Raw genomic sequence first — 27,836 nt, forward strand, 5'->3', positions numbered from 1 at the left:
TATGAACTCAGTTGAAAGATTCTTCCATATTTCCCAGCAATACCTAGAGCCCAGCCCAGCCCAGAGTGGGTTGGTGTGGGTGTCTGTCTGTCTATCTGACTCATCTGTGATTCTTAGCTCCTGTGATCTGTATTGATTCCAGGACACAGAAAATGTGACTTTCACCTTTATTAGTTCCACCTCATGCACTAGTGGTCCAAAGGAATCCCTCCAAAAACATAATCCCTCCAAAGACACCTGTAGAAATTAGGACAGGGTCCTTAAGGACCTCAAATAAGTTCTCTTTTCACAGCATCTTGTAACTTTTTATTGAGTTTATTGGGGTTAAAGGGAAGAGAGTCTGGAATATGGGGCATGTTCTATCATGTTCAAGTTACATCACTCCCAGATGGGAAGGTCAGGGGAAAGATACCCCTTGGGAAACGTGGGATTTTTGAGCAGTGGACACATGGGAATATGCTCAAGTCTTCAGAATGTTCTCTATCTACCTGCCAAACTCTCTCCATGCACTTGACCTTCCCTTAATGATTATGGCTATGGTCTGTGCAGTTTGTTTATTTCTCTCTCAAGGATGAATAAAGTCCATGTCCTTCTTAACACCTGCACAGCCCATATTAGATTTGTTTTATTTTGTTGACTGTTATACTATAAGTGTGCTTGTGCTGAGTTGTTTTTTTCTAATCTTTCCATTTGTTTTTCTTTCTGATACTCACTTATCTGGCCACTGTTGACAAGGAGCAACAGGAGAACAGGCATACTATTTTAACCCTTTTGTGATACCAGACTTCAAAAAAGAAAACTTTGCTAAGGAAGATAATCTTTCCATCCACTATAGAGTAGGAGCTACAAACAGAAAATGAGCTGGAGTTTGCATTTATTAATTTCTCCCTGAAGAATAATGGCCTTTTCCCCAACACCCATCCTGAAAAGCAGTCTGACTAAGAAATTCAGATCCCTTTAGGCTTGGCTGAGGTTGCCTCCCAAACCTGTCTGGTGAGGAAAAGCCTTGCTCCACTGAGGGAAAAGTGCAACTGGGAGCCTGCCAGGGGCACACAGCAGGTTGGAACAGAGTTGAATCCAATAAAGCAGTTATATTGGAGAGTTCCTGGGGAGCACTCGATAACCCATCACTTCAGATTCCTGGTCTCTATAAAACAAAAAGGAATGGACATTCTAGTTAAGCAGCAAGGCCTTGTGTGAACATTCAAGTAAAATGAACTAGTATCCCTTTCATTACTAACCACTGGGTAAGGAAGTCCTATAATCACTCTGGGTCTCCTTTTCCTTATTTGAAGTAAGGAACTAATTATATTTTTATTGCCTGCCTTATAAGGTTCTATGCAAATCAATAAACACTTATTGAAGTAACTACTCTGTTAGATACTAGGCTAGGGGCTAATGATGCAGGAGAAAACCAAAATTTAGTGCCTGTCCTCAACAAGCTTATACTCTACTGTGAAGACACAGCATGTAAGACAGATAAATCAATATAATGTTATTTGACATGGGAGAGAGTACATATTGACAAGGACAGATTTCCAATGGAGGGGACACCTGTGATAACCTTGAATGAAAATAAGGTTCTAAGAAGCAGAAAGGAGAGAGGCCTATGTTTTCAACCATGGAAGGAAGATAACCTGCACAAAGTCAGAGAAGTCAGAGAGAAAAAGTGAACTCAGGGTACAGGAGAGAGACAAGTTTAATTGGAACAGAGTACCGGAAGAGACATAATATGGGGGGAAAGTTGGAGAAGGTACGTAGTTTGGGGCTAGATTGGGAGGGATTTGAAACATCAAGCTGAGAAGAGTGTTTTATACCAGAAGCAATAAGGAATTATTGAAGATTTTTGAGCAGAAGAATGACATGATTAGAGCTATGCTTTAGGAAAGAAGAAAAAAAGAAATTTACATGATACCCTCAAATATTTAAAAGGAATAATGAGTTGTACATAATATATTTGCACTTTCACATGCAATCACTTTTTAAAATTATGATATATTATGGAAGTGCTTGCTTTATTCCATAAATAAAGATAAAATAAATGTGGGGGGAGAAGAATATTTTGGATGATAGATTAGGGAATCTTGCTATAAGGGAAGTGCTGTATAAACCTGAAAGGAGAGCTATTCTTGATCATGGGTAAAATGAAGGTAGAAGTGTGGATACATTCACCAATTTCATAGGATTTTTTTGTGACAGTAACCTAAGTTCAGAAATGAAGTTACCATATACAAATGTAAGAGCAATAAAGGTCTATTAGAACACCAAATGCCCAAGAGTTTTGGAGGCACATTTTCCACCAGAATGGGCTCACTTTTATAAGAAGTCCACTCCTACTACCCCAGTTACCATCGTTATTTATATCAACAAATGACACAATACTAAACATAGTTGTTTAGATATGAATTCTGTCTTCACAGGGGGTTACCATTTACATATCATGGCAAGTGGAACACAGTAGCATACATACATTCATATATATATACATATGAATGTCGTATGTGTGTATATATTATATATACATATATGTATGTATGTGTATGTATGTATGTGTATGTATGTATGTATATGTATGTGTGTGTGTGTATATATATATATATATATATATATATATATAAAGAATGTCAAATTACTTCTCCTGAAGGCTTATTGTAAGGTTTCAGTGTGGTGTGGAGGTGACTTTGAATTCTTTAAGGCTGATAGAGCACTAAGTTTTTGCAGTCCTGCTGAACCAGAAAGCTTTAGATATGGACAAGTTTGAGAGTATGGGCATACTTTTTTTGCTTCAAGTAGCTCTCACCTTACCCATCTTCACAAGTAAAGGAATTTGGTTTACCCTGATATGACAACCCAAGAGTCTTGCTGGAGAATAAGCAATATCTCTCTTCAGATGCCTGCTCTACATTAAAATATCCCATTTTCTTCAGTTTTTCCCCCTTTAAGTAAAGCTACACATAGCTGCCACATTTAATTCTGCTTTAAAAGCAAGTTGGTAGTATAGTGGATAGAATGCTAGACTTGGAGAGAAGTCAGTTCAAATATTGTCACAGACTACCTGTGGAATCCGTTTAACTTCAGTTTTCTTGTTTGTAAAACGGGGTCAGCAACTACTTCACAGGATTGTGGGAAAGATCAAATGAGATAATACAAATAGGTAAAGTGTTTTACAAATTTAAAAGTGCAATGTAAATAGTAATTATTTTAAAAGTCACCCCTTTATGTCATCATCATCATCATCATTGCCTGCTTCTCTGGGCTAAGGTGGGCACCAGCCAGGCAGATTGTAGTTTTGATTTAGTGCCCCTGGCCTCTTTACTGTATTAAAATAAGATGCTCCATCTCTCCCCAAGCATTACCACTGAGTTGTCCTCCATGCCTGGAATGCTCTACCTCTTCTATTTAATCTTCCCTTAAATCCCAACTATAATCCCACATTCCACAGAAAGGCTTCTTTAATCCCTCTTAATTTCAGTGCTTTCCCTCCTTGAATTAATTCCTCATTATCCTGTGTAGAATTTGTTCTGTATATATGTGTTTGCATGTTGTCTCCCCATTAAGTAGAAAGCTGCTAGAAGGCAGGGGCTGTCTTTCCCCTCTTTTTGTATCCCCAGTGCCCATAGTAGGCACTTAATAAACTGTTAATAAACTTAATATTTAGACCTATTGTCTAAAGATTATTGGGGCCAAGAGTTGGGTAGTGGAATGCACTAAAATGAAGTGTCTGAGTTCAAGTGAGTGGGGTGAGACTTGCTCGTGTTTCAAGGGTTTTTTGAAGGGAGGAGGAGGCACATTGAAGGGGTAGGGGTAAACACCTGGACAGTTAGTACATCTTTATGAGGTGACAGGGAAAACAATGTTCTGAGCCCTGTATTCTTCCTGTTTGGCACTGTAGGAGTTTATCTAGTGAGTTACAAGTCAAGGGATAATTCCTTTCTAGATTTTTCTGTTTTGTGGCTACTCACAAACAGCAGGAAGAAGTAATACTTTGCCCTATTACCTTCTCCCCTCCTTGCCCACCAATGCCTTTAGAATAGAGGTTTCTATCCCGGGGTCCAAAGACTTGTTTTTTAAAATAGATAGATATAGATAGATATACATATATATATATATATATATATATATATATATATATATATATATATATATGTATTTAACAACTAAATTTTATTATAATTGATTTCCTTTGCAATCCTATGTATTTTATTGTATACATTTAAAATATTACTCTGAGGAGGTTTCATAGGCTTCACCCAACTTTCTAGAGGTATTCGTGATACAAGATGGCTTGAGAACCCCCACCTAAGAGTGATTCTAGCTGCCAGCCCCTGATCTTGCCACAGACCCAGACCTCCCCCTCTGGAAACTCATTCCTCTTCTCCTAGACTGGCCATGCCCACCCTGGAACACTTCCTCCAACAAGTGCCCCAATACATCCCTTCCCTATCCTGCCAACCCTGCCCAAGCTTCAAATTGCCAGTATTGAGGACAGAGCAGCTGGGTGGGGAGGCACTGGGCTCTGGGAATAGAGCTAGTTTTATGGTAGTTATGTCAACACTGGATTTACCATTTCAGTTCACACTGTACCCATGGAAACCACACCTCTTTTACAGATGGCACAACAGAGGGTGGGGGGAAGGAGGGAATCTCTCCACTTTTTTGAGGGGCTCTTACTCCCTTAGGATTTTGGAGGAGCAAGAAGACTTGTTTGTGTATGAGGGAATTTCATCCTTCTAAATGAAATCTTGACATAAATTGGGACTGCTGGCTGGGCCATTAATAATTAAGCCTGCCATGCCCTGTTTTTCATTGCCTAGATCTGGAATCAGTCCAGCTTGGAAAAAGGGAGGAGCTCACTTCACTGCAGTGTTAGTTCAGAGTACTTGGGACAGAGTCCTGGAAAATTGGAATGCCCATCTCTTCCTTCACCCTGCCTACACAAATCCCACCTGTCCATCTTGAGTCCTTCTTCCTTTATGGCTATTCTAAGACAATGACTTTTTCCTCTTCTGAACTTCTATTTTCTATCTTTCAGTGCTCATGTATTGTTCTGTAGACTTCTCACTGTAAGGAACCTGTTTTTAAATTTCCCTTATTATTATAATGAAATTAACAAACACGAACTTTTCCCTATGCAAAGAAGGAGATGAAAAACAAAAGTATTACATTTGAACTGTGACTTTCCATATGCATAGCTTAGGATTTTTGGTTTTGTTTTTAGTATTTTTGAAACTTTATCTGAGATTTTGAGACTATTATGTTCATTTCTCTCTGAACTTCTTTTTGTTCTTTTCTGCTTACTTTTAAAATGATTCATTGATGCTCATATCTCCCTCTTTTTTAAAATACCACCACCACTCCTGTATAATGGTTCCCAGTCTTCTTTGATTGTATACATTCTTTAGCAAGAGTTCAGAGCATAAGTCCATCCTTAGGGAACCAGAGCCTGTGTTCAAGGGGTTCATTCCTTTATTACTACATTAATATCCCCAATTTTCAGGTGAGGAAGATGAGGATCAGCAAGATAATATAGGTGGGCTCCTCATAAGATCATAGACTTAGACCTTACAGGTCACTGAATCAGACTCTTGTTTTACAGATAAGGAAACTGAGGCTCAGAGAAGTAGAGTAACCTGAACCTCAGTAACAATTCAGTAACAAGCCCCATTTTTTAAAACTCCCATGGTTGAGTGGCTGTGTTCATAGCAACCCAATAGTCTCTCTGGCTAAATTCTAAGATCTTGAAGGAAAAGGAACCATTCTTTGGTTCATATCTGTTTACCCCCTCCCCCCAACCCTTGTTATACTCAAGATCTTGCACATAGGAAACACTCTTTAAATATTTTTTAAAATTTATTTTTATTGGCAAAGTAATTGGGGTAAAGTAACTTGCTGAGAGTAACACAGATAGAAAGTATTAAGTGTCTACGACTGTATTTGAACTTAGGTCCTTCTGACTACATGGCCAGAATTCTATCCACCTTTCCATCCAGCTCCCCCTCTTTAAAAATTTCTTATTGAAACAAGAGCAGCATTTAATTTAGAAAAAGACTAGAACAGTTCAACTGCAAATGATTTGAATACCAATGGGCCTTCTATGTTTCAAGTTTTCCTATAAGGCCCTTTTCCTTTTGGGGGGTAGGGGTGGGGGAGAAGAGGAGGAGGAGAGGAAGAAGAGTAGGAGGAGAGGAAGAAGAAGAGAGGAAGGGGAGGAGGAAAGAGGGTGATACTTTTCCTATAGAGTTAGTCATTTTGGGCCATTGGGAATATGGTTGCTTTTCTCTTTTTTCCTTCTATTTCTCCATTTTATCTTTGTTTCTTTTCATCTGGGTTCTATGGGCTTTCTCACTCTTTTTAGCTCCCATTTTACCAGGCTCTCTCCAGGGATGAAAGCTTAGAGTTAGACCCAGCTTTAATTTTGAGAGTGATTTTGGGATGCCTCTCCTTCTTCAGCCCTGAATCCAAAAGACCAGGTGGTGATTGATAAGTGGTGAATCTAGTAAGCCCTAGTTTCTTGTTTCACAGCCTCCTGTGACCATCTGTCCTTCTCACTATTTCCTAAACACAGCCAGCTGATATCCACCCCTATAGCTCCATACTAGATGTTCCTCCTTTCTACCTTCCACTTAGTATTCCTTCTCATTCTTTGAGGCCTCTAATTTAAGTTTTTCCTTTTTTTTCTTGAAATTTTGATGCACTATTATAACCTGCCTTTGAACTAATACCATTTTCTTTCTGTACCACAATGTAGCATTTTTATGAATCCTGAAATGCTCAGTTGTTGTCTATGTCTATGCCTTAACTCCTTGGCTAACAGTGAACTCCCTGGGGGAAGGATCATGCTTTACTTTATTTGTTTCCCTTAGTATCTTGTATAGTCACAGGCTAACAGTAGACACTTTGTAAACAGAATCATTCACTCAATAAACATTAAGTATATATTATTTTTGAGGCAGACTCTTTGCTGGTCACTGGAAGATTATAAATATAAATAAAACCTATGCCCTCTTAGAGTCCATTTTCTTTTAATGTCAAGTATGTAAAATACATGAAAGCTATTGAATGAATATATACAAGTAGAATGTCTTTTTAGCAAATGAAATACCAGATGTGGTAGCTCATGTTTGTAATCCCTCCTGCTAGGGAGACTGAGACTGGTAGATTATTTCAATTGGTAGATTATTTCAATTTGGTAGTTCTATTTTTTAAATTTTATTTTTAATCTATGAAATCTATGGAAAAATTTTATATTTAATCTATGGAATCTATGGAATAAGCATTTACATAGTATAGTACAATAAAAAAGATGATTGTACATGAAATTGTAAATCTACTATTCACAACTTGCTATTCCATTCAAATATACAACAAAATAATCATGCAAATTTCTTTTTTTTTCTTCTTCCCCTACCCCCATCTTAGGGATGATGACCATAGGTCTAAAATCAATAAAGTATCCACAGTAAATCTGGCCCTAATATGGTGGGCCCCAAGGAGAAGAGAATCATCAGGCTAATTAAGAATTTAAGAATGTTGAAAACAAAAGAATATAGATAAATGAATAATTCTGGAATTTCTAGTTTGGGTAAAAAAAAGGCGAGAAAGAGAGAAAGAGAAAGAGAGAGAAAGAGAGAGAGAGAGAGAGAGAGAGAGAGAGAGAGAGAGAGAGAGAGAGAGAGAGAACAACAACATTCATTTGAAGAACAAAAGGTCAAGAATTTCAAGAGATTAAATGAAAAAAATTGCAAATGAAGGTGTACTAGACCTAAAACTATATTATAAAGCAGTGGTCATCAAAAGCAATTGGTACAGGCTAAGAAATAAGAGTAGTTGGTCAGTGGAATAGATTAGGTTCACAGGACAAAATATTCAATGACTATAGTAATCTAGTGTTTGACAAAACCAAAGACCCCAGCTTTTAGTATAAGAACTTGCTATTTGACAAAAACTGCTGGGAAAATTGAAAATTAGCATGGCAGAAACTAGGCATTGACCCACATGGAACACCCTATACCAAGATAAGATTGAAATGAGTTCATGATTTAGACATAGTAAGTGATATTATAAGAAAATTAGAAGAACAAAAAGATAGTTTACCTCTCAGATCTTCGGAGAAAGAAGGAATTTATGGCCAAAGAACAACTCAGATACATTATTGAATACAAAATGGATTATTTTGATTATATTAAGTTAAAAAGAGTTTGTACAAACAAAAACCAATATAGACAAAATTAGAAAGTGTAATGTCTAGGCTAGCTTTCTGGAGGATCTCTGGACAGGGCTTTGGTCTTTAGGTGGAGAAGTGATGAAAGCAGGAAAGCCACCATGAGGCTGGTCAAAAATGGAATCCAGAGTCTGGAGTCTGAAGTCTTCTCTCTGTCTGTGGCAGAGACTCACAAATGCCAGAACTCTCAAATAGTTTAAATACCCCAGTACGATTACATCACTACAGCAACTGAGCATGTGCCAATTGTAGAACCATTATATCACCATATCACACTAAGTATATGCCAACTAGAGTAATTACATCATTACATCACATTAAGTATATGTTTAACTAGAGAACCATTATCTCACACAGAGTAAGTACTTAACTATAAGCACCCTGCTATCCTTGATTCAAGTATATCTTTCCAGAGTTCTGGCCCTCTAAAAGAAGGGAAGCAATAAACTGGGGGAAAAACATTATATTCAAGAGTTCTGATAAAGGCCTTATTTCTAAACTAATATAGAGAATTGACTCAAATTTATAAGAAATCAAGCCATTCTCCAATTGATAAATCGTTAATGGATATGAACAGGCAATTTTCAGATGAAGAAATTAAAACCATTTCTAATCATATGAAAAGGTGCTCTAGTGCAAACAGTTTACACTCATTTCCCAGTGTTCCTGCTCTGTGTGTAGCTGATTCTGTCCATCATTGAGCAATTGGAATTGGATTAGATCTTCTCTATGTTGAAGATATCCACTTCCATCACAGTACATCCTCATATGGTATTGTTGTTGAAGTGTATGATGATCTCCTGGTCCTGCTCATTTCACTCAGCATCAGTTGATGTCTCTCCAAGCCTCTCTGTATTCATCCTGTTGGTCATTTCTTACAGAACAATAATATTCCATAACATTCATATACCATAATTTACCCAACCATTCTCCAATTGATGGACATCCATTCATCTTCCAGTTTCTAGCCACTACAAAAAGGGCTGCCACAAACATTTTGGCACATACAGGTCCCTTTCCCATATTTAGTATTTCCTTGGGATATATAAGCCCAGTAGAAGCATTGCTGGGTCAAAGGGTATGCACAGTTTGATAACTTTTTGGGCATAATTCCAGATGGCTCTCCAGAATGGCTGGATTCTTTCACAACTCCACCAACAATGTGTTAGTGTCCCATTTTTTCCACATCCCCTCCAACATTCATCATTATTTGTTCCTGTCATCTTAGCCAATCTGACAGGTGTGTAGTGGTATCTCAGAGTTGTCTTAATTTGCATTTCTCTCATCAGTAGTGATTTGGAACACTCTTTCATATGAGTGAAAATAGTTTCAATTTCATCATCTGAAAATTGTCTGTTCCTATCCTTTGACCATTTATCAATTGCAGCCCTTTTTTTTTAGTGGCAAGAAACTGGAAACTGAGTAGATGCCCATTAGTTGGAGAATGGCTGAATAAGTTATGATTTATGGATGTTATGGAATATTATTGTTCTGTAAGAAATGATCAGCAAGATGATTTCAGGGAGGCCTGGAGAGACTTCTATGAACTGATGCTGAGTAAAAAGATCATTATACATGGCAACAGCAAGATTATACAATGATCAATTCTGATGGATGTGGCTCTCGTCAACAATGAGATGATTCAGGCCAGTTCTAATGATCTTGTGATGAAGAAAGTCACCTGCACCTAGAGAGAGGACTGTGGGAATTGAATGTGGACTACAACATAGCATTCTCACTCTTTTTGTTGTTGCTTGCTTGTATTTTGTTTTCTTTTTCATTTTTTTCCTTTTTGATCTGATTTTTCTTGTGTAATATATTTGTGGAAATATGTATGGGAGAATTGCACATGTTTAACATATATTATCTCACTTTCCATCTAGAGGAGATGGGAAAGGGGAGGGAAAGAAATTAGAACACAAGGTTTTGTAAGGGTAATGTTGAAAATTGTCCATGTATATATTTTGAAAATAAAAGTTTTAAATAAAAAAAAAGAAAAAAAATTCTGTTTTTACATATGTGAGACAATGAGATATACTTGAAATAGTACTGGCCTAGGAGTCAGAAGATTAAGTTTTGGATCTTATACTAATTAGCTGTGTGACCTTACCATGGTCATTTCTCCCCTTCTTTTTGGGCTCTAGTTTCCTCACCTGTAAAATGAGGAGGTTGAATTAATAACTAATTTATATAGAGCTTTTTAGAGTTTAATCATGTGAGGTCAAGTATGGGAATATCATTATCTTCATTTTATAGATGAGGAAATTGAGGCTTAAGAGCTAGCATCATTTTCTCCAATATAGTTGGTAATGGCAGAGTCTGCATTTAAACATGCTTCTTGTGACTCCAAGTCTTAATCAATGTGTTCTTTCCAAAACACTGCTTCTGGGTCAGATAATTTCAAACATGCCTTTTAATTCTAACATTCTATGATCCTACAAAATATCCCCCATGATGTTTGGTTTGATATGTGGAAATTATTTCCATACATTGGCAGAAAGCCCATGCCAACTATGATGCTGCCTTGGTGACATGAGTACAATAGCTTCTAATTAACAATAAATCCCACATAACAGATGCTTTCCAAAATATCTACTTTATGGCCAGTCTATTTAATAAACATGGTAACCTTATAAGTAAGGTATTACTGTACAACATCTTTCTTAATAGATTTTGACATGGATTTTTTTCTTCTTTAGAATAGACAGGGGAATTTAGGATCTTTTATTTTCCTTCCCTCTCTCACTTCCTTCCTCCTTACCTCCCTTCCTTTCTTTATTTTTTCCTTCTTTTCTTCCTTCCTTCTTTGTTTCCTTGTGTCTTTCATGACAAAGTATTTTTGGCCATGGATGCCTACATAGGTGACTATCATGATGCGCCAAAGCTCAGTCCCTTTGACTTAACAGACCTTGTTAAGTGCCTGCTAGGTGCAGGATATTGTGCTCTGGCCCAGTGCAGTGGGGCAGAGGCAAAGAATCCTAAAATATTAGAGCCAGAAGAACCCCCATAACTCAACTAGTCCAACCCCTGCTCCCTTGATTATGCAAGGAAACAAATGGGGCTTTTGAAAATAAGATGATTAGAGGTTACACAGTGAGCTATAAGTTCAGGACCTTTTCATTTTGACCAAATAAATATTAGTTCCAGGGAGAAGTATTGCAAAAGGACAAGACTATCCTTAGCTGAAGTCAGACATTTTGAATTAGGCAGAGGAGAAGGCAGAGAAGGTAGGGGAAAGGGTATCTAGAAGTATAAATAACAGCATTCAATTAAATTTAATGAATACTCATTAAACACCTACTAGGTATAAAGCCATTCTGACCAGAAAATTTGAGTGTCATCCCTTGAGTTTGATTTTTTTTTTTTTGAGTAGGCAAACTAAGCTATTCATTGCCTCAGTTCTTATCTAGACTTTAATTAATTACTGAATTGACATTGCCTCAGACAAACTAAGACTTGGGAAAGACCTTAGCTTAAAAAGAAGGCCAAGGTCTCCCACTTCATCTAGTGCCATCTTGACCTGTCTTGCCATTGGAGTACAATGGCTCTGGAGGAGAGAGTAAGGCTGATGGCTCTTTGCATGGTTCTGCCTCCCTAAAATCCAATTCATTTACAAGTTGATAACCCTTCTAATGTTATTGGTCCTCTTTGAAAATGAAGGAACAATAAAATCAACAACAATGTATAAGGCACTGGGCTATTCCCATGGGGTATTTAGCCTTTAGCAAGGATCAGGTATGAAAAGCATTTGGAAAGCCAAGCAGAGAAAGGTCTTCAGAGGGCAGAAAGCATAGGGATTTCACATTTAAGTAGAAGAAAGAAGTGGATATTGAGTTAGACAGTAGATATTTGGGGATACTTGGTGAGGATAGTGAGAGAGATGACATGTGGAATAGCTTGAGGCTTAATCAGTTACAGCCATCAGTCCTATTTATTAAATGTATAGTTGGCCTTTCTGAGAAATATAGGGAGACTATGCCTCAATACTGCTATAGTCCTTGTTTTTAGTTCAAACAGAGACATTGTGATAAAATGGGAAGGGAATTTGATTTTTGAGGCAAAAGACTTGAGTTTAAATTCCATTTCTGCTATTTTTCTATTTGCATAGCCTTGGATAAAATACCTCTCATCTCTGGGTGATAGGAAGGAATTAAGAATACAAAATTAAGTATTTTGGTTTTGTTTTTTTTCTCTAGCATTCAAGTTATGTGATACTATCACTTTACTGCTCTCTTCTACTTGGGGCTCAGGTCATCATTTCCTGTACTTTAAGAATAGCATGGCTCTTCCCTATTCAGACTTATTTTTAATGCCCCTTTTTTCTTGTGGTTTGGAATGAAAGGCAAACCACAAACAATTCCTTCACTATCAGTTATCAAGTGATTGGCAAATAGCAACACTGGTATTGGAAAAAGGAAGAGCATATGACTCCATTAGCTCCATGCAATTCTGGTCGTGTTGGGAAATAACTGAATCCTTACATATGTATTTCTCAGGATGCTAATAAGCCACAAGTTTGCATTTCCTTCTTTGAAAAAGGGGGAAACAAAAGAGTGAAAGAGTGTTGGGAATAAAGAAAGTCTGAAAGTAAATGTTTTTGTTGTAAGATAAAAGTGACCAAGAAGGTGCATATTCAAATGAAGAAGAATTTGCTAAGGTTTTTTTTTTTTTTTTTTTTAATATGGAAAGAGGAACAAAGCTAAAGAAAAAAAAAACAGTTCTTACCTGCAAAGAGCTTATCTTGTACTTACAGGATACAGTGAATAAGCAGAGAAGTAAATACAAGGCAAAAGGGAAAGGAGAAAGCATTAATAATAGAAGAGAGAAAAGAGAAAAACTTTCCCAGAGATGGTGGCACTGAGCTAAGCCTGGAAAAAAGATAATGATACTGCAATACTGAGATTCATTTGGAGTGAATTCCTTTGCAAAACCATGGATGCCAGGGTATGGAATGATGCTCTTAATTATTCACTAGTGAATAATGTTTTACTGTATAATCTTATATTGCACTATGGGTGTGGAGTGTTCTGGGAGGACAAGCCCCTCTGGGGGGAGGGCTTGCTGATTCTTTTTTCAGGGCTACTTGTTCACCTTTGGTAACTATGTGACACCCAGCTCTCATCTGTGATTCCAAGAAGCTGTAGTTTGTACAGAGACCACATCCCTATAAAGTTGTCTTCAAAGATGAGCTAAACCAGGTTGAGAATAATAGACAGCCCCAAATCCTGGTGAGTTAGAGGGATGTCTATCCCAAACATGTGAAGACTTCCCCGGCAAAATAGGCAGGTGGTAACAATTCATTTCAAGAGTCATGAAGCAGCTGAAACAAGCACTATGAAGTGCTTAGAATTAGTTCATACATCAAAGATGCTTTTGTCTTGCCACTGGACTTGGATGACTGGAAGAAAGAGTTAGGCTGATGACTTTGTGAAACTCTGATTCATTTAAATCCCACTTAGGCACAAATCAAAACATCACCTCATGATGTCACTGGTCCTCTTGGAAAATGAAGGATAAAGAACAATATTGCACTAGGCTACAGTGGTTGGGCTTTTTTTCCTAGATCTATTATTTTATTGGTGTAGGAAGATTGCCAGTGATGAAAACTCCTACCAATGCAGATCTAAAAGAAACCCATGATTTAGAGTTTGAGTACTTCTATTGAGAGGTTAAATGACTTGTCTTGGGTCAAATCGCTGATATATGTCAGAACTGGGACTTGAACCATGTACTTTCTGAAGTCAAGGTGAGCCCTCAATCCACTGGGGCATGATGTCTCTCATGGTGCCGTGGAGAAATGGTTTTAAGTAATCTCACTAGAGGCTCAAATCAACTTCACTAACCTGTATAGTCAGAATGGTCTATTGAAAATTGGTTCTTAAAAGTTTGAAGTTTAAATGGATTAGCCATTTATTGTGTCTTATTGGGTCATGGGAACTACCCAGGACAGAACTGCTTAGGAGGGATTTCAAGGCTGGGGAGTTGAGCCCAGCATCAAGAGGGTTGGCAGTTATCACCAGTCCAAATAGGCAGGAACTAGAGTTCCAAAAGGAACTCAAGGAGTTCCAACTAACAGGGATGAAATGCATCAGACAGATAACTTACCTGCAGAAAGTCAAACCCAGGGAATACAGCTAAAGCAGAAAGTGTCACCCAGGTACTAGGGGTTTAGATGGATGGGTCTGGAAGTCTGTAAAATCATAGATATGGTGAGAGAGAAATCGTTGTTCATGATTCAATTCATTCACCCTGCCTCGACTCAAAAATCTCCCTAGATATTATTTTCTCTCTCCTCTTCCTTCCCTCTTTCTCTCTCTCCCTTCTTCCTTCTCTGTTTCTCTTTCTCTCTGTCTCTCTGCGTCTTTCTGTCGCTGTGTCTGTCTTTCCCTCTTTCCTTTCTTTCTCTTCCATTTCTACCTTTTTTCCTCCTCTTAATCTTCACATGCTCTATATCTGTTCCCCTCTTCTTTACTGCCTAAAACCATTCCCCCTCCCTTAAATACCTTTTATTGACCTTACCATAACTTCCATAGCCAAACACCTAGAAAAAAGCTATTTACATTATTTGTCCCTTCTCCTCTTCTTCCCATTCTCTTCTCAATCCTGAATCCTTGATCTTTGCTCAAGCTTCATATTGTTTGGTCTCTTTACAACATGTGACAGTTGACCACCCTATTCCTTCTTGTGATTTTGCAACAGTTTTTTATACTGGTTTTGCTCCTACCTGTCTGATTCCTTCTCAGTCTCCTTTCCTGGCTCACTATGTCCCAACCCTGAACTAGATGCCCTTCAAGGTTTTCTTCTCAGCTCCTGTGTTGTTTTTTTTTTTGTTGTTGTTGTTGTTGTTTGTTTTGTTTTGTTTTGTTTTGTTTTTTTCTCTCTACACATTATTTTTGGTGTTCTCAATGGCTCACATAGGATCAATGATCATCTTTCTGTATCCTTGCTTCATCACCAACTACCACATGGTACATCTCCAAATGGATTGACCAAAGGGGTCTCAAATTCAATATATTAAAAACAGAATTCATTATTTTCTCTTTTAATCCCCCTTTCTTCAAACTTATTTCTATGGAAGGTACTACCATCTTTTTAGTCACCCATTCTTATAACTTTGTAGTATCTTTGACTTTTCACTTTCCCTTATTTCCAATTATTGCCAAAACTTATCATTCTACCTCCACATTATCTCTTATGTTCATCCTCTTTCCTTCTAGTCACATAGCCATCATTCTTGATACTACTATGCCTTCTCTTCTTCAGCTAAACCCCTAGAAAAAGCTATTTACATAATCTCTCATCCCTTCCCATGTGTCTGGACAATCGAAGCAGTCTCCTAATTGGACTCCTGATTCCAATTTCTATTCTTTCTACAATCTTCTGTTCAACTCAAATGATTGTCCTAAAGAACAAATCAGACTGTATTGCCACTCCCATTTGCTCGAGAATCTTCAATGGTTCCCTATTGCTTCCAAGATATTGAATAATCTCTTCAGTTTGCCTTTCAAAGCCCTTTATTTGACTCTAGCTATCTTTTCTAGACTTATTCACATTATTCATGGGATCATGGATTGAGAGCTGAAAGGGACCTTAAAGACTACATGAAGTTTAGTCTTTTCATCTTACAGATGAGGAACTGAAACCCTAAAGAGTTAAGTAACCGAAAGTGACAAAATGGGATTCAAACTCAGGTTCCTTCCAGAGCCAGTACTCTTTACGTTGTACCATGCCCCTTTACATACTCTATAGCTTTGTTTGTCATTTCACATATTTTATCTTTCTTCTCCATAACCTTTGCAAAACTGTCCCCACACTTGGTACACACATCCTTTTCACTTCTACCTCTTAGAATAACCAATTCCTTTCAAGGCTAAGCTCATGTACTAACTTTGAGAAACCTTTCCTGACCCCTTCCCTACCAGTCTCCTTCCCCCCAACTTCTTGTTAGTGTTCTCAAGGACATAGACTTGAAAGTTCTTGGTTCCCTGTTGTATCTCCCTAGTCTTAAGGACAAGGACTGTTTGGTTTTTTTTTTTGTTTTGTTTTGTTTTTGTCTCTGTAGTGCCTTATATATGCTTATAAAGAAAAACGTTATTGAGTGAATATATGGATGAGCAGCACTAGGAATAAGTTCCTCTTTTACGAGAGGAACTCCTTTCCTATAGCAAATGCTATTTATGACTCTCTACTTCCTTTTTTAAAAATTCATCTAACTTTGAATAACAAATCTAACTTTAACAACTTAACTTTAAATAACTTTAAATAACAAATAAACACCATATGGAACCAAAACCCAAATAAAAACTCAAACTATTTATATTTTGATGAGAAAAAGTAATTAGAAGCTTTAACAAAAAATATTTAGTTAATTTATTTACTCTTCCATTTCATAGTCTCTTTTTCAAGTTTTTCCCCAAAATTTAGATCTATGATTTTAGTAGTGAATGAAATGCCTCAAAACTATACAGATCTGCAATTTATAGCCTTGAAGAACTTCCTAAGCCACTGAGAGGTTAAATAATTTGTTTGCAGTGACCCAGCTAGGATGTATCAGAGGCAGCACTTGAATCCAGGTTTTCTTGATTCAGCACTCAACTCTCTAACCAATCAATCAACAAGCATTTCTTAATTGCTCATTTCTGTGCTAGGTATTATTAGGAGTTGGGCATACAAAGAAAGAAAAATGACAGGCCCCATCCTCAAGAATAATCACCATCTCAGATTTCTTTTCTATTAATTCTACCACTTTTATTAATTATTACTTAATATGTCTTTCTACCTTATTTTATGTTTTTTTTTTTAATGGTTGTCTTTTTTGTGGTACAATAGTATTTAGTTATATCAATAAGTCACAATTTAATCAGCCATTCTGCAATCTTTGACATATGGTTTAATTTTAAAGGTATCCTCTGTGATAGTAATCATTGTCATCATTATCTTCATCTTAGCATATCTTTGGGTCAAAGGACATGATCATTTTGTAAATCCTACTGTACTTTGTATTATTACTCTCCAAAAAAATGTACATTCACTTAAGAGATTTAACAATAATACAATAATTCTCCTCTAACTTGCCAGCATTGAATTTGATAATTTCATGGCTATAATATTGTAGTTTAAAGGTGTTTGAATATGAAAGACTTTGATCATTAGAGGTTTGAACAACTTTTAAAATGCTTATTAATCATTTATGTTCACCCTTTTCAAAAACTGTTAAATCATAACTTTTGGCAATTTTGTAAATCTTTTTTTCTATTCCTTGAAAAAAGTAAGAAGTGGAGAGTTTGAAGGTGTGAGAGGGACAAAGTTCACGAATGCATCTTTCTCCTGATTAAGGTAAAGGGTAAGGGCTAAACCTTCTGGGCAATTCTTACTTGTGAAGCCACCTTCAACACTACACTGTCTTGACTTTCTTTTTCACAGACACCTTATTTGTAAAGATCCCTTCTTCAAAGTAATACTGGGCAATTCCAAATACATTCTTTGGTAAATTCCCAGAAAGCCCATAAGCAAAGTCAAAAGAAGTCTTCCTATCTGTGAATCATGGTGAGAGAATAACTGGCTTGGATGAAGAATTGGGACTTTCAGGGCTTCTGATCTCCAGTACAGAACTTTGCATTAGTTGTCTCTTGTGCCTAGAATTTTCTTTTTTTTTTTATTTTCACTTCTTGGAACTCATAGGTCTCTAAGATTCCAGCTCAAGTCACCTCCTTCAAAAGACCTTTCATGAGGTCATATAACATAGTAACTAGAGTGCTGGACTTGGAATCCTGAACACCTGATTTTATTTCCCTTCTCAGATACTTCTCAGCTGTGTAATCCTAGACAAATTACTTTTCAAACTCAGTTCCTCATCTATAAAACAGGGATAATCACATGTATCTTAGAGGGTTGTTGTGAGGATCAAATAGTTCTTTGAAGTTAGGGACTTTCACTTTTGTACCTGTATATCCAATGTCTAATGAAATATTTGGTATGTGGTGAGTGTTTAATAAATGCTTGTTGACTAATGGATTGTACCAGTTTGTCTATAACGGGGTATTTCCCTTTCATGAAAAACTGAATATGCGTTGGTCAGAAGCACAAATGTCAAGCAATGAAATCAATCACTTCCAGAATTCATACATACTTCATTCCAAACCATTCTTGCATTTTATATCATTAGAACAAGCTTTTATAGAATATCTCCTTTTCTTTTAAATATGAAAGTCTTCCTGAACCATTTTTGATTCTATAAGGTCCCTCTTAATATCTTCCTTTAGTTTATGGGCTTCAGGAATCTTAGTAAATGCCTAAATAGTCAGGAATTTAAAAAAAAATCCACTATCCACTCAGAATATATTCCCTTTGCTTAAAGTATTCTTATGTCTCAGCTTTTTCTACCCTATGCTATTTCTGTGCTAAGTGATAAAGTATTGGGTGTTTGTTTTCTATGGAGTATCAAATGAAATCATTAGATGAAAGAAGATGGAAAAGAAAATGTTATTGAGCCTCTATTTATTCTGTTGTTGTTATTGTGGTTGATGTTTGTCAAAGAAGACCAGTGACATTATGAAGTATTGTCTTTAACTTTCACATGAATTAGATTTAAGTGAAAGCAAAGTTGCCCAAAGTCATACAAAAGTCAGGATGACTTGTGATATCCTGGGGTGCAATGGATGACCTCCGCATCTTTGATGTTTGGCCAAGCTCTAAGCACTTCCCAGCATCTGCTTCAATTGACTTCATGGCTGTAAGAACAAATTGTTCTTATTTGCCCATTCTGCCAGGGGAAGTCTTCACATGCATATGGTAGATATTCCCCTACCTCAACAGGTTTGAGGCCTTCTGGTCTGATTTAGCCCATGACTTATTATTCACTTCCAGACATTCTTTGGGATGTTTAGAAAGCCAGGACTGGGACACCATATTGCACAACTGTTGTTCCTATTGTAAATACAAACAATCAGCACCTTTCAAGGATTTACCCACATTCTCTAGGACAAGACTGCTGGTGAACTTGCTCTGGACCATAAAAAGGTGATATGCTTGGGGAGTGGGAGTGGGGGAGTTGTGTGTTTGCATATTTGAAATGCATAATGACTCAGAGTTTTCTGATGTTCCCTAAGTTTCAGCTCTTTAGGAGTTCAACAGAAGATAATTCAGGTCATCTCTGTGACACATACTTCAATTACTTTATGCATGAAAAGAGCCAATGACCTTGGGTAAGAAAAAAAAAAAATATTTTACTTCCTTGAATTATGGCTGTTTGGTGGAACAAGCTGCCATAGTTGTTAAATGACATCATAATCATGTGGTTGGCAAAAGATTTATAATTCATCTAGTCTTAGCCTCTTCTTTCAACCAAAACAGTATCTAAGCTGTTACAGGTCATGTGCCATTACAAAGGGATCCTTTGGTTACGTTGGAACTGTCATATAGCAAATATTGGCTTGGAGTAACTGGATCGTTGGCTATGGATAAGAAGTCTTTTATTATACAGAGATTTTAATTATAATGGGGATATACATACATGTATCTGTATATCTGTACATATATAAGTAGATATATAAATACACAAACATATATTACTTTCAGAAGAGTTAACTTCACAGTCTTCACAGCCCCAAATGTTTTGTCTCCCAATTCTCTGCCAGTAAGACAGCTATCCAGAATATAATCATTTCCAAATTTTCAGTCATATAAGTTTATTTCCTATGTATATATTATTTCTCAAAGAACTAACACAGATAGTCTATTTTCAGGGAAGATATGATAACCAAGAAATGTGTACAAAGGTAAGAGACCAAATGGGGAGCTCTGAGCTAAGATTGTCAGCAAACATTCTAGGAGGGGAGAGAGAAGTAAGATCCTGAGTTTCATAAGGATAGTGACTATATAAGTCTTCATATCTTTACCTCTACCTACCTCAGTGTCAGCATACAATGGATGATTAAGAATATTTGCTGAAATTTAAAGAATTGCAGTCTTAGGCCATCCTAGCCTTTTGGGAAGAAGAATGGTCATAAGATTATTCAAGAGTGTGAAAATGGTCCTCAGAACAATAGGTCTCAGTTTTACCACTTCCAATATGGTGTCATCCATGAACAAGTTAAAATCATCCAAAAATCTATGATCTAGTTATGGAAGTCATTGAATAAAGTGATCTTTCAAATGAGGTACAAAACATATTTGCCTAAAGTATTTTTTAGTATTGTGGTAAACATTTTGAACTGAATTCAAACAGATAAAGAATTTTCTGTAAATTGTTTCTTTAATTTCTTCTATTTACAAGATGAGATACTAATTGTATTGAATCCTAGAATACTACAGTGATTTTTCTTTAAAATACACAGTAGTGTGAAAAAAAAAAACTGGTCTAAAAACCTACAGTGAAAAAATAAAGTGGATAAAAAACATATTGATATTGCAAAGATTATGACATATTTGTTGAATTACTTCACCAATATGTATTTATCCTGAATAAGTGGGATAAGAATTAGAGTTAATTGGGCTAACAACTGAGTATCAGGAAGAAATTAATGTCATCAAAATTTAGAAAATGTTGCAGAATTTTCAGTTATCCCAAAATTGTTTCCTGTCAGAAAAGTTTTGAATAAAATTATTATTCTAGTTATAACTAGAATAAGTGGAGATTGTGAAATATCTTAATTTAGGGAAAATTAGAATTATATATAACCCAATGGCAATGGAAAGATGCATGGTCAATGAAAATAGTTTTTATTTTAACTTTCAATGAAGAATTGGCATTTTCAAATGACATTTTCAAAGATTTACTTGAAGAAAAAGAGCTGGATTAGTCATGTAAAGGGGAGGAGAAACAATAAGTGGACAGTCCAAGAGGCATATGTGCCTGATATACATCTATGTATATATGCATACATATATAGGTACATGCATAACACATATACATACATCGAAGAAGCCTTCTGGTGTCATGAATATTTCCACATATCATGAATATATGGAAGATATATGTGAAAATATTCTTTAAAATTGCATGGGATACAAAGGAATAGATGTAGGTGGAGATGCAGATGGTAGAGGAAGTATAATCTAACAAAATATCAAGAAGTTCCAGTATTTCTTGTCTTCTCTGACCAGAGACTTTTTCACCCAAGACAGAGTAGTGTTGTTTTAAATGAGAGTAGATAAGCCCTGAACTTCAGAGCCCTGTGATATCCTTCACCTCTGAAGTACTGTATAAATATTAACTAACACTGCACAAAACAAACCACAATGAGATAACAAATGTCAGTTGAAGGAAACCAAAATACATGTTCTCCTCCCCTTCACTTCTCTCCCTACCCTGGCTAGTCATAAATGAATATTGCACAAACCATCAGATAGCCACCTGAAAGTTCTGAGAAAAGACACAGTATTTCAGAAAGCTTTGTAGGGAAAGAGAGAAAAAGGGACAAGCACCTCCCTGTTCTCATTCCTGAAGAACTGACTTCCCCTGGCCTGTCAACTTTTTTTAGGGAATCTGGGTTTGACTAATAGCATCTCTTATCCACACCTAGGGTTCTAACCTGAACTCCTGGGATTGTGTGTTTTACCTCTTGATCAAAGAAGTCATCATATCCGAGGGTTGGCAGGCTAGGATTTTTTTTTTCAATTTACCACTCTGAATATCTTTTTAATGGATGTTTTAATACAAGATACTATAGATACTATAACGACAGAAATTTAATATGACCCTGGGTCTGGAGAAGCAAGTCATACTCTTAGTTTATACACCTCAAATAAAAGAATGAATGAAAAATAGATTAACATTATGGACAAACAACTGGGTAAATTTATTTTGTAGGATAGTAGTTCTTAAGCAGTCGCTCCTCTGGGACACCATGATATTAATCAATCTTTCTTTTTATTTCTTGAATAATTAATTACATTTTCATAGTGCTTTCAGACCATTCATGTCCATTATTGCATTTGATTTTCACAATAATCCTTTGAAGTCAGTAAAATTGATGACATGACCATCAATTTTATTGATAAGGAAATAGATGCTCAGAGAATTCTGTTCCACCCTTTATTTGTTCATTTCTTCAACAAATATTTACAGAATGTTTATTATATGTAAAATCTTGTAGGAAGCACAAGGGCAAATAGGATAAATTCTCTCTGTTATGGAAAATGCAATAGAAAATCAAGAAGGGAAGAATAAGAGGATTGATACATATAGCAGTGAAGTGAAGTAACTTGCCATAGATGACACAAATTTTTGACAAAGCCAGAAATATAACTTAGATCTTTTAATTCTAGATGAAATGCACTTTCTTTTATGCCATCCTTGCCCCGTCACCACTATTAGATCAGATCAGGTTTTAATGCCACATTTCCTTTGGTTGGCCTAGCTGCAATCTAGCTGTCAAAGAGTATTTCTTTTTTGGGCAAGGGTTCTTAAACTTCCAAGGGATCTGTGGATCAGTTTTAGGGGACCCATGAAATCACATCTTTATTTTAATATAACTAATCACAAGCTTAATTATCAACTTTCCCCTTATATTAAAAAGAAATTTGCCTCTGTACAACTTCTATCTGTAACTTCTAACTTTGCTTTCTCAGGTCAAACAGAACAAATATCCTTCTTCTCCATGACAGCCTTTGAAATACTACTTCTGGGCTGGGCTCACTCAGCAACTGGGCTCCTGATGGCTTGGGCCAAGCAGGCCAGTCTATCATTTAACAGCTGCTACCAGCCATCACTGGGCAGGTCTCTTTATTGTAGAGCAGCTGTTGCTGGATTCCTTGGGATTGTTTTTTGATGGGCATCTCCGATCTTTTATCATCTTTGGCAATAGTTTAGTGGTTCTATTTTTGGTCAGGTGTTACAGGTCTTTTTTACAGCTGGGGTATTAGGCCTGGTCCTATGATTGATAGAAGCACATCCTTATCTCCCTTCAAATCCAGCTCTGATGTTTGTCAGCTTCAGACATGGATAAGAGCGGTCTAGTCTCTCCTATTCAAAAATACTTCCTGGTTCTAAAATTGTTCCCTCCATAAGGTATTCTCACTTGGTTTATAGTTTTGGTAAATCCCAATCCAATTAGTTATACTTCCAAAAAATCTTGTAGGGTTTTATTCAGTGGCTTGGGACAAAGGGAGGAATACCACCACCTGTATGATCAAGGCAATTCATTGACTTTTTTGGCTTTTTCATATGCAATTGAGATATCCAAACCTCAGGACATTCCTGAAATGTAGAATATTTATCTTGCATCTAAAAACCTCCCTTTTTATATTTAAATGTCCTTATACCTTTGCCCCTTAAAATCATAAGTTTTTGCTGAAGGGTACCAGGAAAATTATTTTTTATATTCATTCTCCCCTTTTGTCAATATTTTAATGGCAGAACTGTATGGAAACTATCTGCAAAGAACCTTTTTTTCCTAAAACATAGATCTATGTTTCTCAGAGAATTTAAGTAAAATCTAGCTCATACAGGTAAATTGTAGACCACTGACAAACACTCTCTTAAGCAGGTCAGTTCCTCCACTAAAAGAATATAGTTAAGGCCAATGCAATAGTAAAGATCTTTGAAGCCTATCATTACATTTTACTCGAATACCTTTCATTTTCTCAACCTTGATTAGCTACTTCCTGCTTCTAGTTCAAAAGATGAATATCTATGAGGTTCACTTGAGGAAGTGTAACAGAGAAATAAAAAACTATGGACAGCAGTAATAGAACTTAAAAAACAGACTGATCCATGTGAATCTATGGAAAGTTTTGAAAATCTAGTGTGATTCTTCTATTTCTTGTTAGCCAACTGATGATCTCTAAGAGTCTTTTTATATCTGAATGTTCACTCTATGAAGCTTAAGGGGATGAGTCTATGGTAGTGTCTCCAGAGCAGGCAGGATTGTCCCAGCCAGAGGATACAGTTGCTGATCTCATCCTTCCTATTTTGGGGCATATGAAAGTTCCCCCTTTTCCAAGTTTCTCATCAGGACTCATTCTATACTGATGATTTTGACTTAAAGAAGTCTTAGCAATACTGCCCTTTATACATTTCCAAAGGAAGAAAACTGTTTACCATTAGTCAGTGTAACACTGTCTGTTTTAGAGAAACTCATGTTGATTCAGAATTTTTCATAGTCTCCAAGGTACCACTGACTGCAATGAATCAATAGTAATCAAAGATTATGCCACATAGAGCCATCAGCTGCCATTTATAATCTTAAATACATAGATCCAGACTCATTCCTGTTTGATGGTCTCACAAATCCAATCCTAATTTTAGATTGATTTATAGATGTCCCAAAAATAGGCTCTATTCTCAATCAGGGTAAGGAGAAGACAGACATTTAAATGGGTAGTATCTGCGAGGTCAGAGAAAGCATGTTTATAAGATTCTCAGATCTAGGTCTGACTGAGTCCTTTCATAACAAACTGGGCAAGGTAGGTACCCAAACAATGCTGAAAAACTCTTCCTGTAGGGAAATTGATGTTCTTCAACTTCAACTTTCAGGCAGCAGGTTTTGAAGGCTGGAAAGAGCCAGGAAGTTTATTTTGGCCATCAAGACTAGGAAAAGGGAAGAAGAGACCTCTTTTCTCATTTGCCAAAAGGTCTTGCTCCAAAAATCCTCATCTCCTGAAGTGGAAGATGATAAAAAGAGATCTGAAATTTTAAGGGGAAGTCTGGGAGACAAGCTAGCAGTGTTTCATCATAAACAACATGTTTTTAACCTTCTGAAGGGAAAGAATGGTATCTTCTCTTTCCAAAAAACAGCAGCTACTAGACTGCACACACAAAGCACATCTGCCAATCACAGGATTAAACAACTACTGACTGACAAAAGAAAATAAAATTCTGACTACCTTCAGAAAGATACTGACCAGGAAACACTAGAGAAAGGAAATGCCAGAATCTAGTTCTGGTTGGTGGGGGGAGGGGAGAGAGCTAGTAAAAGAATTCTAAAACTTTGTCCTATTCCTTATAACTTTTCTATACTTTGTGTATCTGGGCTGACTTCCTAGATAGATTATGAGAGCCATGTTTTCTTTGTGTCTCATCTCCCCATAGTTTTAAAAAATGAGTACTATGTGTTTTATAAAAAGTGAGGGTTCAATAATTAATGTTGATTGGGAAGGAATCAATCTATCATACCCCAAAGTAAGGGTTTTGTTTTCATCAATACTTTCGTTTGTTTTCTTAAACACCTTCATAAACTTTGGCTCTGTGGCTTCTAGCTCTGCTGGGACATATGTGAGGCTTTTGCTACTTTCATTTTTTGTCACTGCTGCTTCTCAGAACTGAGGGCCCCAAATCAAAAAGCAGGGGAACAACTATTCAAAATCACACACTTAGATAAATCCATACATTTTCTACTTTATAATGCCTTCTGCTGAATCAATGGATATTAATTAATTAGTGATGAGATATAGGGGAAATTACATCCAGGAAAGCTGGGTTTGAATTCTTGTTCTGTCACAAATTTTCTTTTTTTGTACCAGATCTGTGATCTTATCAATATAGTTGTTGCCTCATCAGGGTAAGGAATTACTAGTGAGGAAATTCTAGCAATGAAGATTAGCTCCTGCTCTATAAGTCAAAGGCAAAGACTGAATCCATTTCTTTCTGCCTCAAAGGATAATTGTTTATCCATTGTACATGACCTGCCCTATATCACTAAATTAATATGTAATCTTAATCAAGTCATACTCCTTCCCTAGGTCTCAATTTCCTTTTCTATCAAATGAGGCGGTAGAATTAAAGGATCTCTAAGGTTCTTTCTAGCTTTGACATCCTATATTGACTTATATGTCAGTGCAACAATTTTCTAGGTAGAGAGTGGAATGAAGTCCCTGCTAGACATGTGATGAAGAACTCTAGCCATAGTTTGAATAGAACATTGCCTTAATCCTTTTTCATGTACCATTCAGTTCATCAAGCATTTATTAAGCAGCTTTCATGTTCTAGGCAGGCACTATGCCATTTGCTGGGGATTCAAAGACAAAGATCAAAATAGTTCTTTTCCTTTAGTGGCATATATTTTCCCAGAAGAGCTTACATTCTACATATGCTCATTGTTGACAAGGATCATGTGGATTGCCACATAATTCTATTTTCTAGTATGTTTCTTTTTTTAATGAAAGTATTATGACCTTAATAATTATCAGCAGAAATGTTAATATACAAAGAAGCAAAAAAGAGAACATGTGAAAATGTGAATTTCTGTAACGTATAGTTAATATTTTAAAGGATATGTTAAATGGAACAAGATAGTAACAAAATTGCCCTGTTTGTATCCCATTCTGAATTTCTTTTTATTTTCATCTATGGATTTTAAAATGTTTTTATTAATACTCATCAGATATGAGATTTTTGGGGGTATCTCTGTTATTTCTGTTACTACCCATGAACTTACTGCCTTGCTCTAATAGAACAAATTAATATAGTAACAAATGAATACAGCCAAGTAAAGCACATCAACATTGACCAGATTTGAAAAGATGTCTCAATCTGTACCATTACCCATCTCCCAAGAGGAAGGAGATATATTTTATTGTCCAGCTTTTAAAGTCATAATTGGTAACTGCTTTGATCAGAGTTCTGAAGTTTTTCAAAGTAACTGTCCTTAATGTTAATGTGGTTATTTTGCACATTGTCCTCTTAGTTTTGCTCATTTCATAAAATCCTCCCAAGTTCCTCTGCATCTGTCATTTCTAATACTGCAATATTTCATGATTTTGATATACCATAGTTTGGTGATCCTCCAATTGAAGAATGGGTATTTTGTTTCCAGTTCTTTGCTACAACAAAAAAGTAAGTTTATACATAAGTTTTGTGTCTATACATCCATTACCTGAGGCAATCTGTTTTTGATCTCCTAGTTGTATATGCCCAGTAATGGTATCTATCAATCAATCAACTTGGTTAATGGCTGTTGTGAGTACAGAGAAGGGGACTTATGAGAGAAATATTATAGAAATAGAAACGATAAGATTTGGTAATTGATCAGATCTATGGATTGAGAAATAGAGGAAGATATTAGTTGACTAAAAACGGAAATTATGTACTGTGTAATGGGAAAGTTCATAATTGAGGTGGGTTTTAGGAATAAGATGAGTTCTGTTTTGAACCTGATGAGTTTGAGCTGCCTGTGAAATATCCAGTTTTGAAAAACAACAAGCAGTTTGTGAAGTGTGAAATTAGAGACTGGGTTTGGATAAATGGATCTGGGAATATGCTTTGTTGGGACCTCTCCTCTTCTCCTTATACTATTTCACATGGATTTAATTATCACTTCTATGTTTATAATTCTCAAATTTACTTTTCCTGCCCTAGTCTCTCTGCAGACCTCATCCCTCCCATCTCCAACTGCCTTTCAGAAATTTCAAACTGTTTGTCCAGTAGACATCTTAAATTCAACATTCCAAAACTGAATTTGTTATTTTCCCCCTAAACCCTCTTCTCCTACCTTCTCTGTTACTGTAGGGGACAACTACAGTCCTTCAGGCTCTGCACCCCAGGAGTCATTGTGAATTCCTTACTATCTCTCATTCCTATATCCAAGCTGTTTCCAAGGTCTGTTGATTTTACCTCTGCAACATCTCTCAAATATGCTCTCTTTCTCCTCTGACGCTGCCATCACTTTAGTGCAGG

General features: G+C 36.4%; 1 protein-coding gene and 1 long non-coding RNA gene across 4 annotated transcripts in view; one reads left to right on the top strand and one right to left on the bottom strand.

Annotated features, from left to right (window-relative positions):
* Positions 1-296: 296 nt before the first annotated feature.
* LOC141558420 (uncharacterized) lies at positions 297-27,779 on the bottom strand. The gene is made up of 2 exons (XR_012487049.1): positions 27,652-27,779; positions 297-1,147 (listed from the first exon to the last, which is right to left on the bottom strand). It is a non-coding gene; the product is annotated as an uncharacterized LOC141558420 (long non-coding RNA).
* The window catches only part of PDCD4 (programmed cell death 4), a 48,381-nt gene continuing 34,794 nt past the window's right edge, over positions 14,250-27,836 (top strand). Inside the window, exons 1-3 of one of the 3 annotated variants that reach the window (XM_074295584.1) lie at positions 14,301-14,378; positions 19,088-19,240; positions 19,330-19,425. The gene's annotated coding sequence lies outside the window, so the exon portion shown is untranslated. Of the gene's footprint in view, positions 14,379-19,087; positions 19,241-19,329; positions 19,426-26,777; positions 26,997-27,836 lie in introns of those variants that run through there. The other 2 variants (XM_074295582.1, XM_074295583.1) reach the window with 2 other exon arrangements.

The sequence above is a fragment of the Sminthopsis crassicaudata genome, chromosome 2, assembly GCF_048593235.1.
Source record: "Sminthopsis crassicaudata isolate SCR6 chromosome 2, ASM4859323v1, whole genome shotgun sequence".
NCBI lineage: Eukaryota > Metazoa > Chordata > Mammalia > Dasyuromorphia > Dasyuridae > Sminthopsis > Sminthopsis crassicaudata.